Here is a 12,000-nt window from a genome sequence, read left to right on the forward strand (position 1 = left end):
GTCCATAAACCCTTTAAAATTGTTTGTAAATGTGTGTGTGCATATGTTCATTTTTCTAATGAGACTTCATCAGATTCTTGAGTTGGCGACCTCTCCCCAAATAAGTGATGAATTATGGCTCTTTCCCCATTTATATTATCAAAATATGATAAAAAAATGGAAAAGTAAATGGTGTATTGAGAAAAATGTTTGTTACGGTATGATAAAAAGATTAATACCTATAATTTACAAAGAGTATATATATGTCAAGCAAAACATCAAGACCCAGTTAACATTAGAATGAAGGAAATGAATGCAAAATATGAAGTCAGGAGGTACAAATAGCTAATAGAAATGAAAATTATTCATCCTCATTGGTCATCAATGAAACGCAAGTTAAGAGAAAATTTTACCATTTTCACCCAACAAATTAGTTCAGATAAAAAGCAACCACAATAATATTCTATGTAATGAAGAAGTGGTAGGATAAGCAGATTTCTCTGATGTTACCAGGAATATAAGTTGGGGCAAAGGTTTTGGAAATCAAATTAGTAAGAGTTAAGAGCTGAGTTTATTTTGGATATCACCTCAATTGTTCTGACTTGGCAAAAATTTGTTGAATTATGAATGGTAGACACTGGAAAGACATCTTTTGAAAAAAAAATCTTAACTAAAATGAAATAAAATTAGACTTTTTATCTTTCATTTGAAAATTATTTATATAATCTGGGTCAGATGCTGGAGAAACACACATGAATAAGAAGTTGTTCCTGCCACTTGTAGTTTATGATCTACTAGGAAAGACAGGCATGTAATAACCATACTAAAACAGCTCATGAGTATCTTGTAATATGGCAACATGAATGAAGGAATGATAAAATTTTCTTGAGGAAGCAGAGTGGTGTGACATTTGATTCCAGTCTCAAGTGATGGCTCATGAGGTGGACAAAAGTAAAAGGACTTTCCTCATAAAGAGAAGGGGATGTGTTAGCATGGGGGTATGAAAGGGCAGTATTGTTTAGAGAACAGGTGCCTTCGATTTGGCTAGAAAGGTAGAGCAAGGCCAGCGGTTGAAAGACCTTTGTAAGATGCCTGGACCACATCTTGTAAATGAAAGGGATCATGAAAGTCATTGAAAAGAGTCATAGAAGTAAATGATCAAATTTGATCAGGTTATGAACATGTGAAGGAATAATGTCTACCACAATAACAGAAATAATGATTCAATAATGATATACTTTTTTTTTTGGAAACAGTACTCAATATGGTAGAACTTTAAGAACTTTTAAGTTTTTTTTAACTTTAAGGTATATTTTGCACTGCATTATCCCACAGAGAATGTTTGATACTTTATATTGGGGATGCATTATTTGGACACACCATGGCATTAATGAGGCCAAAACTATAGTCTCCTTGTTTAGTTGGCAGAAAAAAAATTTTGTTTTGTGGCTGCCAGATCAGTGAGGAAGTTTATAACTGCGTCTGTTATTTTAAAAGGTCTTTGCATGGTAGAAGAGCTGGCTGCATCTGTACCAAATCTTAACTTTAAATTGGTCAAAGTGCAGTGGTTCTGTACACATATTTCCCTTCAGTGTCCCAATTTGAAGCCCAGTCGTGAACCTTATGTTGAAATGGTTATCAGATCTTCTCAGAACACTCCGGCCACCTTTGGTTGTCCCAAGTATCATCTTTTTTTTTTTCCAATTGATGTACTGTCGGTTACAATGTGTCAATTTCTGGTGAACAGCACAATGTCCCAGTCATGCATATACATAAATATATATATATGGCTTTTCATATTCTTTTTCATTAAAGATTATTATAAGATATTGAACATAGTTCCCTGTGCTATACAGCAGAAACTTTTTTAAAATCTATTTTTATATACCAACTATCATTCTTGAACTTGTCTTCTTTTTAATAAAAGAGTCTAAGGCTGTTGTTTAGCTATTTTTATTTATTTTAAAAATTGAGGTAGAATTGACATATAATGATGTATTAGTTTTAGGTGTATAGCCCAATGGATTTGATATATGTAAACATTGTGAAATGATTACCACGATAAGTTTAGTTAACAGCCACTACCACACATAGTTAAAGTTTTTTTTTCTTGTACTGAGAACTTTTAAGACCTCCTTCATTAGTAAATTTCAATTATACAGTGATACAATCAACTATAGTCACCATGCTGTACATTACATTGCTAGGACGTATTCATCTTATTACTAGATGTTTGTGTCATTTGACTACTTTTACCCATTTTGCCCACCTCGCACCCCTTGCCTCTGGTTGAATCTGTTCTCTGTATCTACGGTACCGATATCTATATATATTTTAGATTCTTCATATGAATGGTGTACATATTTATCTTTGTCTGACTTATTTTACTTAGTATAATGCCCTCAAGGTCCATCCATGTTGTCTCAAATGGCAAGACTTTCTTCTTTTTTTATGCATGAATATTATATATGTCACATTTTCTTTAATTGTTCATCTATGGATGGACATTTAGGTTGTTTCCATATCTGGGCTATTGTGAATAATGCTAGTGTGAACAATTGGGATGCAGATATCTTTTTGAGATAGTGATTTTGTTACCATTGGATAAAAACCAACTACAATTTTCCCCTCTCATCCATGGTTTCACTCTCCGTGATTTCACTTACTCGTGGTCAATTGCGGTCTGAAAATATTAAATAAAAAATTCCAGAAATACATAATTCCAGAAATAAATAAAAAATTCCAGAAATAAATAAATAAGTAAGTAAGTAAGTTTTAAATTGTGTGCCATTCTGAGTAGTGTGATGAAATCTTGTGCCCTCCTCTGTCCCTCCTGGGACATGAATCATCCTTTCGTCCAGCACATCCCACCCTTCAGTCACTCTGTAGCCATCTCCGTTATCAGATCGACTGTCACTGTATTGCAGTGCTCATCTTCAAGTAACTCTTATTTCACTTAGTAATGGTCCCAAAGTGCAAGAGTAGTGATGCTGGAAATTCAGATATGCCAAAGGGAAGATAGGTGTAACGTGCTTCCTTTAAGTGAAAAGGTGAAAGTTCTTGACTTAGTAAGGAAAGAAAAAAATTGTATACTGAGGTTGCTTAAATCTATGGTAAGAATGAATCTTCTATCCATGAAACTGTGAAGAAAGAAAAGAAATTTGTGTTAGTTTTGTTGTCACACTTCAAATTGCAAAAGTTGTGGCCATAGTGCATTAAGTGCTTAGTCAAGATGGAAAAGGCATTAAGTTCGTAAAATAAAATATTTTGAGGGAGAGACCACATTCACATAACTTATACTGTGAACAGTATATTGTTATAATGGCTCCATTTTATTATTAGTTATTGTTGTTGATCTGTTGCTGTGATTAACTTATAAATTAAACTTTATCATAGGTATGTATGTGTAGGAATAAACATAGTATGTATAGGATTTGGTGCCATCTGTGGTTTTAGGTGTCCACTGGGAGTCTTGGAAATTATCCCCCATGGATAAGGTGGGACTACTGAATCAATTTAATTTATGTTTAAGATACGTAGCTCCAGACAAGAAGGTTTAGTTTTGGCTCCTGGATACCAGTGGTGATTATATATAAATATTATTTACATACTTCTTCATATCCATCTTTCTCCTCTCTGCTGAGTGGTGGGAAAACAATTGCATGCTGTTCTTCACCTTGTTTAAGGCGATAATATTGACTAGTGGAAGAGGAGTAGATTGAAATGCGGAAGGAATAGTCTAATTTCAACTTCAGTTTATTCACTCTTTGATCTTCAGCCAAGAATCACTTAATCTCACTGTACTTCATTTTCGCTGTATTTTTTATTTCTTAGTCATATGCTAGCCAAAGTAAGTTGTCTGAGACTTTCTCTTTTAGAGAAATCTTGAAATAAAGCAAGAGTTTGGGAAAGAATTTGAAAAATATTTGTGGAAGATAGGATAGATTGCAAGGAAGATATTGAGGAGTGAAATTCAGGGAGTCTCCATGAGAGGTAGAGATGTGTAAGAAAATCCAAGGACTAAGAGAATATGAGCTTGGTTTTCTTGAAGGGAATTAGGGGGATGATATAAAATAACAACAAGAAAGAATAAATGTCAGATAGGAAAGGGCTTTAAAATATCTGATGTAGAAGGCTCTGGAGAATGAGACAAAGAAGTAATTCAGTGAAGTAGAAAATAGGCCAGGGTGAATCACAAGCTATAGACTTATTTACTTTGAATCTGAGAAAACAGCTTAGGGCTATTTACCAAAAAACACCCTTGTAAAATTACATGTAGATACCACTTTATTTCATAAACTATACTCTACTTTTGTTTTGAGATTTTCAACATTAGAGCAGAACTGTTTGTTCAGAGTTTAAATTTTTTAAATAGACTTTACATTTTAGAGCAGTTTTAGGCTTACAGAAAACTGCAGAAATTACAGAGAATTCCCATGTATCTTTTATTCTGCAGTAGACAGTTCCCCTGTTATTTACAACTTGTTTTAGTACATTTGTTATAATTAATGAGCCAATATTGATTAATTATTTTTAACTGAAGACTAGTTTATGTAAGAATTCAGTCTTTGTGTTGTACATTATGTGGATTTTGATGAATGTAAAATGTAATATATCTGCCATTACAGTGTCATAAAGAGTAATTTCACTGCCCTAAAAATCCCCTGTGATCCCTCTGTCAATCCCCTTCTTTCTCCCTCCTTATCTCCCTCCTCCCCCGCCAACCATAGATCATTTTACCTTCTCCCTAGTTTTGCCTTTTCTAGAATGTCATATAGTCAGAATCATCAATATAAAGCCTTTTCAGATTGGCCTCTTTAACCTAGCAATACACGTTCCAGTTTCCTCCATGTCTTTTTGTGGTTTGATAGCTAATTTCTTTTTAAGCTGAGTAAATTTCACTGTAAGGAGATACCAGAGTTTCCTTATCCATCACTTATTTGAGAACATATTTTTTGCTTCCAAGTTTCAGAAATTATGGGTAAAGCTTCTATAAACATTTGTGGGTAGGTTTTTTTGTTGATGTAAGTTTTCAGCTCATTTAAGTAAATATTAAGTGGTGCAATTACTGAATCATATGATAAAGATATGTTTAGTTTTGTAACAAACTGCCAACTGTCTTCCAAAGTGGCTGTATCATTTTGCATTCCCATCAGCAACAAATGAGAGTTACTATTACTCCACACCCTCATCAGCATTTGGTAGTGTCAAAGTTTGGATTTAGCCATTCTATAAATATTTACTGGTATCTTATTGTTTTAATTTGCAATTCCCTAATGACACATGATGTTGAGCATTTTTTCATTTGTTGTTTGCCATCTGTGTATCTTCTCTGGTAAGATATCACTTCAGATCTTTTGCCGATTTAAAAATTAGGCAAAGTTGTCTTATTGTTGAGTTTTATAAGTTCTTGAATATTTTGAATACAAGTCCTTTATCAGATAGGTATTTTGCAAATATTTTATTCCAGTCTATGCCTTGTCTTTTTAGTATCTTAACAGTGGCTTTTGCAGAAAAGTTTTAAATTTCAATGAAGTTCAGTTTATCAGTTTTTTTTCTTCTGTTGATTGTGCCTTTGTCATTGTAGCAAAAAATCCATTACCCAAGTCAAGGTAACTACTTTTTTCCTATGATATCTTCTAGAAGTTTTAAAGTTTTGCATTTACATTGTGGATTTGATCCATTTTGAGCTAATTTTTGTGAAATTGTAAGGTATGTGTCTAGATTCATTTTTTTTTGCATTAAACTGTCTAGTTGTTCTAGCATCATTTGCTGAAAAGACATCCTTTCTTGATTGAATTTCCCTTGCTTCTTTGTCAAAGATCAGTTGACTATATTCTTGTGGGTCTATATCTGGACTCTGTATTTTGTTCTATTGATTTTTTCTTTTCTTTTCTTTTTTCTTTTTTTGGCCAATAACACTGTTTTGATCACTGTAGCTTTATAGTAAGATTTGAAGTTGCATAGTATCAGTCCTCCAACTTTTTTCTTCTTCAGTATTGTGTTGGCTATTCTGGGTCTTTTACCTTTCCATGTAAACTTCAAAATCAGTTTGTTGATGTCCAGCTTGTCTGAAGAGACAAGGCAAGCATCAGAACTGGACTCAGATATGGCAGAGATTTTGTAACTATTAGGCGTGGAATTTAAAATAACTATGATTAGTATTCTAAGAGCTCTAGTGGAAAAAATGGACAACATGCAGGAATAGATGCATAATATGAGCAGAGAGATAGAAACTCTAGGAAAGATAAATAAGAAGCATTAGAAGTAAGAAACACCATAACAGAAATGAAGAATGCCTTTGATGGGCTCATCAGTAGACTGAACATGGCCAACTCAGTGAGGCTGAACATAAATTAGCAGAAATGTCCCCAAATAAAAGCAAAGAGAAAAGAATGAAAAAAAAAAAAGCTACAGAATATCCAAGAACTAGGAGACAATTATGAAATGCATAACATGTGTAATAAGAATTGCAGAAGGAAAAGAAGGAGAGGAACAGAAGAAAGATTTGAAATAATTATAATTGAGAATTTTCTAAAATTAATGACAGACCTCAAACCACAGATCCTGAAAGCTCAGAGAGTACCAAGCAGTGTAAATACCAAAAAAAATTACACCTGGGTGTGTCATATTTAATATGCAGAAAATCAAAGACAAAGAAAACTTCTTGAAAGAAGCCAGAGTGGAGAAAATGCATTATCTGTAGAGCAGCAATGATAGTAATTATGTCAGACTTTTCTTTACAAACCATGCAAGCAAGAAGATAGTGAAGTGAAATATATTAAGCATTGAAAGAAAAACCTCATCAACCTAGAATTCTGTATCCTGCAAAATTATCCTTCCAAAGTGAGAGAGATATAGAGACTTTATAAGATAAACAAAAGTTGAGGGAACTTGTTGCCAGTAAACCTGCTATATATAAGAAATGTTAAAAATTCTTCAGAAAGAGGGGAAATGAAATAGGTCAGAGAGTTAGATCTACATGCAGAAAGGAGGTATTAGAGAAGGAATAAATGAAGGTAAAATAAAATCTTTTATTTTTCTTATTCTTAATTAATATAACAAATAATAGTTTATGCAAACTAATAATAGCAACATATTGGGTGATAATATCTTATGGATAAGTGAAATGAATAAAGGCAATAGTATTAGGGTTACTTGGGAGGAACAGGGAACATTCTATTATCAGGTACCTGCACTAGTCATGAAGTGGTTTAGTGTTATTTGTCTTAGATTGGTTGAAAATGTATATTGCAAAGTCTAGGGCAACCACTAAAAACTTTTAAAAAGGAAATATAAATATATGTATGTTTATGTATGACTGAAACAGAAATTGGCCCAGCATTGTAAACTGAATATACTTCAATAAAAAAGAATGCCAAAAAATTTATATAATTGGTACGCTAAGAGAGAATAGAAAATGGAATCATATAAAACGTTCAATTGAAACAAAGAAAACAAAACAAAACAAAAGAATGAAAGAACCAAGAAGAAGGGTAATGAATAGAAAATAGTTGCAAATATAGTGGATACTACTACAGATGTATCAAGAATCTTCTTAAATGTGAATGGTCTAAATTCATCAGTTAAAAGACAGAGTAGATTAAAAAACAAGACCCAATTGTTTGTTGTCTACAAAAAGCTCACTTTAAATATAAGGACACAGATAGATTAAAATTAAACAAATGGAGAAAGATATACCATGCTACCACTAATATATTGAAACTGGAGTAGCTATAGTAATTTTAGGCAAAGCAGGCTTTAGAACAATGAAGATTATTGGGGATAAAGAGGGACATTACATATGGTAAAGAAGACATTACATATGGCTAAGAAGAAATAAGAATCCTTATTATGTATGTTTCTTATGTGTGTTCAGAGATTTTTATATATGCTTTACATTTTGTTAAAGGCTGATCAATATAGTAGAATTAGCATGGGAATCAGAAAACTTGGGTTTTAATCTGGGCTCTGCCAGCAAATATTAAGTGACTTACGAGCAAGCACCTTATTTATTTGGATCTCAGTTTTCTCATATTTAAAATAATTGATTTAGAAAATTCCTTCTAGCTTTAACATTCTGTGATTCTAATATCAAGATTCTATTTGGGTATGTTTTACTGAAATAAACTGAAATAAATATAACCCAGGCACTGGCTCCAGAGCTCACTAAAATACTTCTAGTAGAGTTAAATATATTTTTGCTTCATTTTTAGTGTTCAGGCTTGAAATGTAAAGAACAGGAAGGGGGCTGTGGTATGCAGGATTCTAAGATGACTCTCAAGATTTCTGCCCTCTGTTGTATATGCCCTGGATCGTCCCCTTCTTTTGAATTCAGGCAGGATCTGTGAGTATGATGAGCTATCACACCTGTGGTTATACTTATAGAGTAAAATGAATTTTACCAATATAAATTAAAGTCCCTAATCATTGACTTTGAGTGAATCAAGAGGAAGATCGTGCTGGTTGTCCTTGATCTAATCGGCCAAGACCTTAAAAGGGGCAGTAAGTAGCTACAGATTTTTCTGCTGGCCTCAGAAAAGACATAACCCACCATGAGTTATCCAGCTGCAAGGGAACTAACTCTGCCACATAAGCAGGGAAGAGGACCCCGGGCTTCAGAGGAGGCTGCAGTTCCAGCTGACATCATGACTGCAGCCTTGTGAGCCCCTGAGCAGAAGACCCAGTTAAGCAGTGACTGGACTTTTGACCCACAGAATCTGTGAGGTAATAAGTGTGTATTGTTTTAAGCTGCTGAGTTTGTCACACACCAGTAGAAGATTAATACAAGAACATACTCTACATGGGTTTTAAAAGTGCTCTGGGCACTTTTTTCAGAATGTTTGTGAAGTCATCCATACCTTCATAGCTTCCTTTTCTCTCCTCTCACCTTGTAAACTTAATAAAAGAGTGATTTACACTAGTTACTACCAAAGGACTACCTCCATTTACGACTCAACCCACTGCATGCCCCTGGACTTTTTCTTTTAAAATCGCTTATATTCTTGTAATTGTTAAAATCAATAAGCATTTTCAGTCCTTTTAAAAAGAACGCCTATTTTCCGCTACATTTGACAGCTGAATCACATCTAGCACTGATATTTTCCCTGGGTTTTAGAGTCATCTCCAGCTGTCTGTTAGACGTCTCCACTAGGATGTCCAACAGGCCCTTTAAACTTTACATCTGCATTAGTTTCCTAGGGCTGCAAAGTACCACAAACTGGGTGGCTTAAAACAACAGATATCTTATTGTCTCATAGCCCTGGAGGCTAGAAGTTTGAGATCACCTGTTAACAGGGCTACACTCCCTTCGAGACTCTGGGTAGTCTTCTTCACTTCTTCCTTGTCGTTCTTCCTTGCCTCTTCATAGATTCTGGTGGCAGTGGAAATCTGTGGCATTCCTTGCCGTACAGCTGTATCACCCAAATCTCTGCCTCCACTGTTACATGATGTTCTTCCTGTCTTCTTCATATCATCGTCCCTGTGTGTGTATGTATGTTCAGATTTCCCCTTTTATAAGGACCAGTCATATTGGATTGGAGACCACTCTCATGACTTTATCTTAATCTGGTTAAATCTGAAAAGACTTCGCTTCCAAATAAGGTCACATTTTGAGATTCTGGGAGTTAGGACTTCAACATATTATTTTGGGAGGGAGACACAATTCATCCCATAACAACAGCCCCAGTAAAACTAATTATCTTCTCTCACCCCTCCTTTTCTTCCATATGCTTTTAGACTTACCCTTTGAGGAGGGGCTTCAATATAGTGGATAAACATGAGGACTCTGAAATCAGACACTAACCTTAGGGAAATTAATGTAATTTCTCTAAGCTCGAGTTCATACAAATTGGGAAACTAATAGTTTAAAATTAAAAAATTTTTAATTTAAATGTATTTATTTATTTTAAAATTAAATTATATGTGAGATATAGCCTATTAGTTTCAGATATACAACGTAATGATTTGATATTTACACAAATTGTGAAATGATCATAAATTCTAGTCAACATCTGTTACCATACATAGTTACAAAATGTTTTTTCTTGTGATGAAAACTTTTAAGATTTACTTTTTAAAGCAGCTTTCAAATATACAATACAGTATTATTAACTGTAGTCACCATGTTATACATTACATCCCAATGACCTATTTATTTTGTAACTGGAAGTTTGTATCTTTTGACTGCCTTCACTAATTTTGCCCATCACCTCAAACCCTGCCTCTGGCAACCACCAATCTGTTCTCTGTATCTATGAACTTTTTTCCCTTTAGATTCCACATATAAATGATATCATGCAATTTTAATCTTCCTTTGTCTGCTTATTTCACTTGGCATAATGCCTCAAGGTCCATCTGTGTTGCTGCAAATGGGAGGATTTCCTCCCTTTTCACAGCTGAATAATATTCCATTCTGTATATATCCCATATTTTCTTTATCCATTTATCCATTGATGGATACTTAAGTTTCTTCCATGGCTTGACTACGACTAAATAATGCTACAGTGAACAAGGGGTTGCAAGTATCTTTTTGACATAGTAATTTTGTTTCTTTTGGATAAATACCCAGAATTAGTTGGCTAATATAGTAGATCTATCTTTAATTTTTTGTGGAACCTCCATACTGTTTTCCACAGTGGTTGTACCAATTTGTATTCTCACCAGCAGTGCATACAGGTTCCCTTTTCTCACATCCTCACTAACACTTGTTATTTCTTGTCTTTTTGATGATAGTTGTTCTAACAGATGTGAAATGATAGCTCATGGTGCTTTTGATTTGTAGTTTCCCTGATAAGTAATGATGTTAATGATGTTGAGCATCTTTTCTTTGCAAAAATACCTATTCAGGTCCTCTGCCCATCCATTAATTAGTTTTTGTTTGTTTGTTTGCTATTGAGTTGTATGAATTCATTATGTGTTTTGGATATTAACCCTTTATCAGACATATGATTTGCAGTATTTTCTCCCATTCCGTAGATTGCCTTTTCATTTTATTTATGGTTTCTTTTGTGGTGCAGAATTTTTAGTTTGATGTAGTCCCACTTGTTTATCTAGGCTTTTATTACCTTTACTTTTAGTGTCAAATACAAAAAATCATTGCCAAGGCCATTGGCAAGAAACTTATGACCTATGTTTTTTTTCTAGTTTTATAGTTTCAGATCTTATGTTCAAGTCCTTAATTCGTTTCAAGTTGATTTTTGTGTTTGGTATAAGATGGTGGTCCAGTTTCATTCTTTTGCCTGTGGCTCTCCAGTTTTCCCAACACTATTTATTGAATAGACCATCCTTTTCCCATTGTATATTCTTGGCTCCTTTGACCGTATATGTATGGATTTATTTCTGGGCTCTCAATTCTGTTTCTATGTGTCTGTTTTATATGCCAGTACCATAATGTTTTGATTACTACAGCTTTGTAATGTAGTTTGAAATCAGGAAGAATGATGCCTCCAGCTTTGTTTTTCTTTCTCAAGATTGCTTTGGCCATGCCAGGTCTTTTGTGGGTCCATACAAATTTTAAGATTGCTTGTTCTGTTTCTGTGAAAAATGCCATTGGAAGTTTGATAGGGATTGCATTGAATCTGTAGACTGCTTTGGGTGGTATGGACATTTTAACAGTATTAATTATTCTAATCTGTGAGCATGGAATATCTTTCCGCTTATTTTTGTCTTCTTCAGTTCTTTCATAAATGTTTTAGAGTTTTGAGTGTGCAGGTCTTTCACCTAATAGTTTTTTTTTTTTTGGTGAAAATTAAATGAGATATCTGTGCTTTGAACACTGTATATGTAGCACTCAAAAAATGTCAGCTCTTGCTATAGTTGCTGTTATAATTTATTGTTACTCTGTCAGTTAATGGCACTAAATCTAGGGTTGTTTATAAGCAGATCAGTAACCTGATTATATCAATACACAGATATCAACAGTAATTCATCTCATATATTCCTTTGGTTGCATGAGCCCCTTGAAAGGGACATAAAATGCTGATGATTCGGGAGGTAACTTAAAGGCTATGATCACATATA

At 33.9% G+C, this 12,000-nt stretch overlaps 1 protein-coding gene across 18 annotated transcripts in view; it reads left to right on the top strand.

The window, feature by feature from the left end:
- METTL4 (methyltransferase like 4) overlaps positions 1-12,000 on the top strand; it is a 426,540-nt gene that overhangs the window by 75,487 nt on the left and 339,053 nt on the right. The gene's annotated exons all lie outside the window — the stretch shown is intronic.

Source organism: Camelus ferus, chromosome 24 (genome assembly GCF_009834535.1).
Source record: "Camelus ferus isolate YT-003-E chromosome 24, BCGSAC_Cfer_1.0, whole genome shotgun sequence".
NCBI lineage: Eukaryota > Metazoa > Chordata > Mammalia > Artiodactyla > Camelidae > Camelus > Camelus ferus.